Below are 8,069 nucleotides of genomic sequence, written 5' to 3' on the forward strand. Positions count from 1 at the left end.
CATGACTTTCAGGTAGCCCAATAATTTTTAAATTATCTCTTTTGAATCTTTTCAAGGTCATCTGTTTTTCCAGTGAAATATTTCACATTTTCTTCTAATTTTGGGGGGTATAGTTTTATTTCTTCTTGAGTTCTTGCAAAAGTCATCATCTCTCTTTAATTTCATTCTACATTTGAAGGAGTTATTTTCTTCAAAGAGCTTTTTTTATCTCCTTTCTTCCAGCTGGCCAATTCTGCTTTTTAAGGCATTCTTCTCCTCATTTGCCTTTTTTGTGTTTCTTTTTTCCATTTGGCCTAAACTGGTTTTTAATATGTTATTTTCTTCAGTATTTTTTGGTATTTCTTTCACCAAGCTGTTGACTTGGTTTTCATGATTTATCTGCATTGCTCTCATTTCTCCTCCCAATTTTTCCTCTGCCTCCCTTAATTGCTTTTCAGTCTTTTTTTTTCAGACCTTTCAGTTATTTTAATGAAACTGATTAACTTAATAAAACTTCCAGAGTTGGCTTAAAGAGGTATTTCAGATCAGAAAACCACAAATTATGGCATCAAAAAACAACAGGAAGCACTTCTGGTTTCTGGCTTTAAAAAAAAAAATCAAGTAGTCCAATGACAGGACTTGCAGTGACAATGTAATTTTCCACTTAATCCACACAACTCCTTCCCAGACACTACCAATAGTAAAGTAAAACATTATATATATTTATATAACAGATATACATGTATCGATCCCTGGACAGTTTCTAAAGGGAAAAATGTGACTTCAGTTGAGGTGCAAAAACTGCTTCATGAGCTCATAGGTTGTGAACACCACAGCCTGGGAGGGAAACACAGCGAATGTAGTTAAGAGACAGGCCCCGATAGAGTCCTCCACGAATTCCATGGTTTCTGTGGACATACTTCAGTGTCTTCAACATTGTAAGGCACTTTTCAGAATCTGGGAGAACAGTCCCTAGTTGCATTCAAGGACAGGTTACATCAAGTGGATAAGATATTGTCTGTGCTATTGCTCCAGCGACACCACTACAACGCAAGTTTATATGAGTTTTCAAAACTAAGACATTAGGATTATCTGATGAAGGTATTCCAAGCAGAGTTGGAGCGTGGGAGAGACCAACACTCTTTAAGGTACCAAAAGTAAAAAATGAAACTCTTGCATAGGGAGCCATTCCTACAATGGTAGGCATCAATCCTCTGTAAAACCCCCAAAAGCCGCCCTCCTTTGCATAAATTGTTTTGAATGCATGAACAATTCCTGTGTATGTGTGTTCTCCTTTCACCTGGAAGGCCAAGTGAACTCTGACCATGTCAAGTGGATAAATACAGATGACTGTTGTCATACCTGCCATGGAGCCAGCCAGCCATTAGCCAGTATATGTGTCCAGAAATTCCAAGTTTTGTGGTAATTAACTTTTTATAATGATCAAAGGACATAAACTGAATTGCACCATATGGAAAGATTCTAATCATCATTGCTCCATTTCCTTTATATAATCCAAGATAGCCTTCCTTTTTGGGGACTGCACACAATGCAGAAAAGACTCCTAAATGTTTGTAATGGTGATTATGTGCCTGTAATAGTATCTTCACTCGATCCAAAGGTGCAGTGGTGGTTTTGGCACAACATCCTGCAACACCTCCCGCCATGAAGGAGCACAGCCAGTACAGGTCCCTGTGGCAGGTGGGGTGATGACGTGTGCCTCATAGTCTTTTTTGAGCACAACAAAAGCCTGAGCCCATTTTCTATTTCTCTTGGAGGTTTTGGATATAGAAGCTTCAATTTTGTCATCATCTGGGTATGTTTGATCCTCCATGGGATCAAAGTAATTTTCTATGGTCAGATTCTTCTTTTTCTTTGGTCAGATTCTTCTTTTTCTTTTGTTTGCTCATTTCCTCAGTCTATGACTGATTTACTGCACTTCCAAGGCTTTGGGAGGTTTTTTGGGACAACCCACAGGCACCTTAATTCTTCCAAGGTCTTATAAGCAGCTCTGACTGCCTGTGTTCAGGTCTTCCCCTCTGCCCTGGAACTGTGAGGATAGTCCCTGCTTGGCTATGGTGGTTTGTTGGGGCCCAGATCCAACCTGGATCTGAGTGTGGGTAAACAGTTGGGTCCTGCTCCAGGAAGAGCAGAGAGGCCTCTTCAGTCTCCCCTGACCCCCCTACCATCTACCGGCTGAGAGCTCTGCATGTGCTAGACAGCTCTGCCAACTCCCACTGCAGGTTCTCACTGCAGGGCTGCTCTGAGGCTGGTGCTTTGCTCTGCACTCACTCTGGTGCAGCAGAGTTTTCTCACCACCTCTTCCAGCTGTACCTGATGATCCCTGGGCCCCCTCTGCCACTGTCCCAGGTGCATGATCTGGCTGTGCCACACTTTGGCTGTGACTGTGCTGCAGCTTTTTTCAAACCCTGGTTCAGTGGAACAGACCTTTCCTGTGGAATTTCTAAGTTCTCTTGGACTGGGAAATTGTATCACTTAGTCTTTCTATGGGTTCTGCCCCTCTAAATTTTGACTAGAGTCATAATTTGATGACTTTTGAAGTTTTTTGAGAACAAATTTCCAGAAATTCCTGCCTTCATGCATCCATCTTGGCTCCTTCCTCCTTTTTTTAAAAAAACTAGTTTATGTAGAATAGGAATTAATTATTCCTTAAATGTTTGGTAGAATTCTCTTGTAAATCCATCTGGACCTGAAAACTTTTTTTTAGGGAGTTTATGGTTTCTTCAATTTTTTTTTCTAAAATGAGGTTATTTGAGCATTTTATTTCCTCTTCTGTTAATCTAGGCAGTTTGTGTTTTTGAAAATATTCATCCATTTCACTCAGGTTATCAAATTTATTGGCATTCAGTTTGTCAAAGTAGCTCCAAATTATCTCTTTAATTTCCTCCTCAGTGGTGGTTGGTTCACCCTTTTCATTTTTGATATTGGTATGTTGGTTGATTTCTTTCTTTTTAAAATCAGATTAACCAAAGGTTTGTCTATTTTATTGGCTTTTTCATAAAACCAACTCTTAATTTTATTTATAAGATCAATGGGTTTCTTGCTTTCAATTTCATTAATCTCTCCCTTGATTTGCAGAATTTCTAATTCGGTATTTAATTGGGGATCTTTAATTTGTTTGTTTCTAGCTTTTTAAATTGCATACCCAATTAATTAATCTCTTCTTTATTTTAGTCATATAGGCATTTAGAGATATAAAGTTTCCCCCTTAAAACCATCTTGGCTGCAACTCACATTTTGGTGTGTTGTCTCATTAGTATCATTTTCTTGGATATAATTAGTGATTATTTCTATTATTTGCTCTTTGATCTACCCATTATTTAAGATTATTACTTTATAATTAATTTTTGGTTTATCTTTCCCTGACCCTTTATTACATGCAATTTTTGTTGCATCATTGTCTAAGAAGTATGTATTTATTATTTCTGCCTTTCTGTATTAGTTGTAAGGTTTTTTGTGCCCTAGAACATGATCAATTTTGGTATAGGTGCCATGTATTGCTGAGAAAAAAGTATATTCTTTTCTATCCTCATTGTTTTCTTGAGAGGTCTATCATATCTAAGTTTTCTAAGATTTTATTCACCTTCTTAACTTCCTTCATATTTATTTTGTGGTTAGATTTATCTAGTTCTGAGAGAGGGAGGTTGAGGTCCCTCATTATTAAAGTTTTGCAGCTTGTATCTTCTTGTAAATCAGTCAACTTTTCCTCTAGGAATCTAGATGCTATACCACTAGATGCATGCATGTTTAATAATGATATAGCTTCATTACCAATGATGCCTTTTAAGAAGATGTAGTTTCCTTCCTTATCCCTTTTAATGAAATTGATTTTTGATTCTACTTTAAGATCAGGATTGCTACCCCTGATTTTTTTTTTTTACTTCAGCTGAGGCATAATATATTTTGCTCCATCCTTTTACCTTTACCCTGTGTGTATTGCTCTGCTTCAGATGTGTTTCTTGTAAACAACATATTGTAGGTTTCTGGTTTTAAATCCATCCTGCTATCCACTTCCATTTTATGGGACAGTCATCCACTCACATTTACAGTTAAGATTACTAATTCTCTATTTCCCTCTGTGCTATCTTTCTCCATTTATATTTTTCACTTTCCTTTCCTCTTATTCCTCCTCACCAAAGATTTACTCCCTTTCCCCTTTAAATTTTAATTTCAAAATTTAACTTTCAGCTTATTTTCACTTATCTCTTCATCTTCCCTTTTATCAGTCCCTTCTTCCCTTAACTTTCCCTTTCCTATCCCTACCCCCTTCCCTGTAGAATAGGATAGATTTTTAAACTCAAGGGGGAATGTATCTTATTCCCTCTCTGGGCCAAATCTATTGAATGGAATTTACTCAGTGTTCATAATCTCCCTTCTTTCCTGCTAAAATTATAAATCTTTGTGCCTCTTCACCTGGTATTATCTCTCAAGTACTATTAATCAGGTATCATCAATCACAGCTTGATTATTTGTTTGCTTGATAAGGTCATATTGTTATAAAATATCTTCACAGATTGATTGCTTGATAAGCAGCATTGTCTCAAATTACATGAAATTATAATTACAATCATTTTTAACCTTACCCCCTTTTCAAGTACCCTCCAAAGCCACAGAATCCTCTCATGAGCCAAAGTGTCATCCAAAGTCAAATAATTTCTTGAACTATTTGTGCCCCTTCCCCCAGGCCCATTTTCTCTCACACTTTACCCCACCCCATCTAGGGTACTTAACTCTTTTGTCAAGTGAAGCAAGGGTGAAGTCAAACCCTTATCTAATTAACTACAAGAATCTTAAGGATCTCTAAGTACTTTACAAATGATTGTAAGTTACAGAGACACTGGCTCAGGACCTTACAGTTTATGATGCTCTCATCAGAGTAAGTGCTAAGCTTTGTCAGCACTGCAGAATTAAAGTGGGCCAAAGGATAGGACACTTAAGTTTAAAGTTAACACCCCTGCTTTTCTTCAGGACTTTTCATCTCAAACATAGTGATGTCATCTTGGACTTCTTCAATGGAAAGAGAAGATCCAACTATACCTATCCTTTAAGTCCACTCTCTTCAATTATTTAATTGTCCTAAGAGATGTAAAGTTCTCAATAATTAGAAGTGTTATATCTTCCCTTTTAGGGTTGTATACAATTTGATGGTCTTGACCAATATTTGTTTTGTTTCATTTTTTTCCTTTCCCTTTTCATTTACCTTTGTATGCAACTCTTGAGTTGTGTATTTGGTGATTGAATTTTCTGTTCAGTTCTGGTCTTTGTGTCAGGAAATTCTGGAAGTCCTCTATCTTATTGAACATTCATCTTTTCCCCTGACAGTTTATGTTGAATTTTGCAGGGCAGTTAATTCTGGGTTGTAATCCCAGGTTCTTTGCCCTCCAAATATAGTATTCTAGGTCTTCTTGTCCTTCAATGCTGTCCTATCAGGAGACCCTAGAGTGTGAGTCTGATTGTGTTTCCTTTATATTTTAATTGTTTTCTTTTTGTTGCTTGCAATATTCTCTCCTTTAGTTGAGAGTTCTGGAATTTGGCTATCACACCCCTTGGAATTTTTATCTTGGGGTGTCTTTCTGGAGCAGTTTTTTGTATTCTTTCTAGTTATATTGTCTTTTTATTCTAGCAGATTTGGACAGTTTTCTCTAGTAATTTTCTGCATGATGTTTTCCAGGTTCTCTTTTGATCTAAGTTTTCTGACAGTCTAACGATTCATAGATTGTCTCTTCTGGATCTATTTTCCAAGTCGGTTCCCCCCCCCCCCCAAAAGATACTTTATGTTTTCTTCAATTTTTTTCAGCCTTTTAATTTTGTTTGATAGAATCTTGTAGTCACATAGATTCATTGGTTTCCATTTGTTCAATTCTAATTTTTAGATTTTTATTTTCTTCAATTACCTTTTGTGTTTCCTTTGTAAAGGTGTTAAATTCTGTGGTCAATTTTTCATAATTTTCTTGTGTGACTCTCATTTTTTTTTCTATTTTTCTTCTTCCTCTCTGGTTTTTAAATTTTTTTAAAGTTCTTTGATGAGTTTTTTTTATTTGAGTCCAATTCATAGACTACTTTGAGACTTCCCCTGTGAGTGATTTTTCACTGTCTTCTTCAGACATGGTAAAGTAGTTTTCTATAGTGAGCACTCTGAGTTTTTTGCTCATATTTGTTGTTTTTACTCTGTTTCTGGGGTATAAGGAATAGAGATTCAACCTTTTTTTTTTTTTTTACTGGGACTGGGGTCTGATCCCTGGTTTATCATTGGCCAAGATATTGCCTATGTAGTCCAGGTCTTGCCTTTGCAGAGGTTTGTTTCCTCCTTTATGTTCAGGTTCTGACTTGGCAGTGGTTTGTTCATGACCCAGTCCTGTCGTTTGTGGTGGTGTTCCCAGGATTCAGACTTTGTTTGATATTGGGATCCTCCCTGCTGGATTGTTATCTAACTGCCATGACTTCTGCTGTTGTAAAGCTGTAGGGACCTAAAAGTCTCCCCTCTCTGTCGCCTCCTGAACTTTACTTCCCTTTTGCCCCAAAGAGACAGACCTTCACTGAAGATCCTCCATGATATCTACTGTTGAAAACTTCTTTGAATCTTCTCTTTTTCTTGGTGGGATCTATAGCTTGAATGTCAGAATAGAGGCTTCATTTATCTTTGGTAGGGAAAAGCTCTGGGAGCATATTAGCTTCACACCACCATCTTGTCTCCATCCCAGAAGTCTCTAGAATACTTCTCACCTTATAGACTTTGTCAGTTTGCTTAATATGTTGAATTTGATCATCTATTTTGATATATTTTCTTAAGAATTTCATCGCATGGAAGGTTAAAGTCACCAAAAATAGTATTCAATTTGTTGATGAATTTTGGACTCTAAATCAGTCATTTTTTTTCACTATCACCCTTCCTAGCAATTCTAAAGGAATTCTAGTACATTGACTGACTCCCACCTGGGAGGCTTTTGATATCCATAGATTTGAGGCTCTCTCCACCAACCATTTGACTTCTTTCTAGGCCTACAACTAGAGAGATGACAGTTTCAGAGATACAGGGAGAAGGGAGAGATCCGTGGCCAAGAAGCAAAGGGAAACTGGAAATGCTCTGTCTTCAAGACTATCATTTTAGAGAGTTCCCTTTCTAAGAAGGAACCAGAAACTGCAGCACCAGGACCCTGAAAATGAGGAGCCCTGAGGTTTCTATCTGGACTGTTTCCCAGTATTTCAGAGAAACATTATTAAAGATCATTAAATTAGTTGATGTGATTTTAATGAGCTAATTTTTAAGTGAACAAAAAGCTGCTGAAAACTGTCTTTCTGAAGCCTAGAGATGTTATTGCTGGAGATAGCCATATAGAGGACATATATTGCTCATTTAAAGAAAATAACTTATTAAAATACAGTCTTCTAAAGTAGATAAATAAGAAGGTGGATAAATAATTTACATTATAAAAGTATTCATCAGTGATCCTTAAAATAGGAATATCATTTAAGTGTTTATTTACAGATTATTTGACAGTTATTATTAGAGCTATTATTAGGAGCTATGCTCAGTGATAGAGCAATCAGAAATTAAGAAACATTTTGTAAGTGAGAGTGTAGAAATTGGAAACTAAATAGGATCAATTTAAATATATAGATTTATATTTTATTGTGGCAATAGAAAGAAGAGGATACATATAAGGGACGTTGAAGAGGTAAAAGAAGCAAGACTTGATGGCTGATCGACTTGTAATGAATGAGTAAAGGAGAAAAAAAGAGTTAAGAATGAATCCAACATTAAAAAATTTGAGAGACCTTGAGAGACTGGAAGAAAGAAAAAGGAAAGTTTTAAAGGGTGGGCATGCTTAATGCAATTATTGTTAGATAGTAGGTTCTTAGTAAATTCTAGTTGATTGTTGACTGAAATGTTGAGTTTTAGATGCTTATGGTACAACTAAGAGAAGATAGTCCAGTGGGGTAGTTAATGAAGTGGGAATTTAGGGACAATTATGACTGGATATATCAAGATAAGGAAAGCAATCCAGTTTTTGTGGAATATTACTGAAATATGCTTAGATAGCCTCAGGTTAAAGTTTTAGAAACATAAT

The 8,069-nt window shown here is 36.5% G+C and overlaps 1 pseudogene; it reads right to left on the minus strand.

The window, feature by feature from the left end:
- Positions 1-679: 679 nt before the first annotated feature.
- Positions 680-1,653, minus strand: LOC141497600 (solute carrier family 25 member 16 pseudogene; annotated as a pseudogene).
- Positions 1,654-8,069: the final 6,416 nt, after the last annotated feature.

The sequence above is a fragment of the Macrotis lagotis genome, chromosome X, assembly GCF_037893015.1.
Source record: "Macrotis lagotis isolate mMagLag1 chromosome X, bilby.v1.9.chrom.fasta, whole genome shotgun sequence".
Lineage (NCBI taxonomy): Eukaryota > Metazoa > Chordata > Mammalia > Peramelemorphia > Peramelidae > Macrotis > Macrotis lagotis.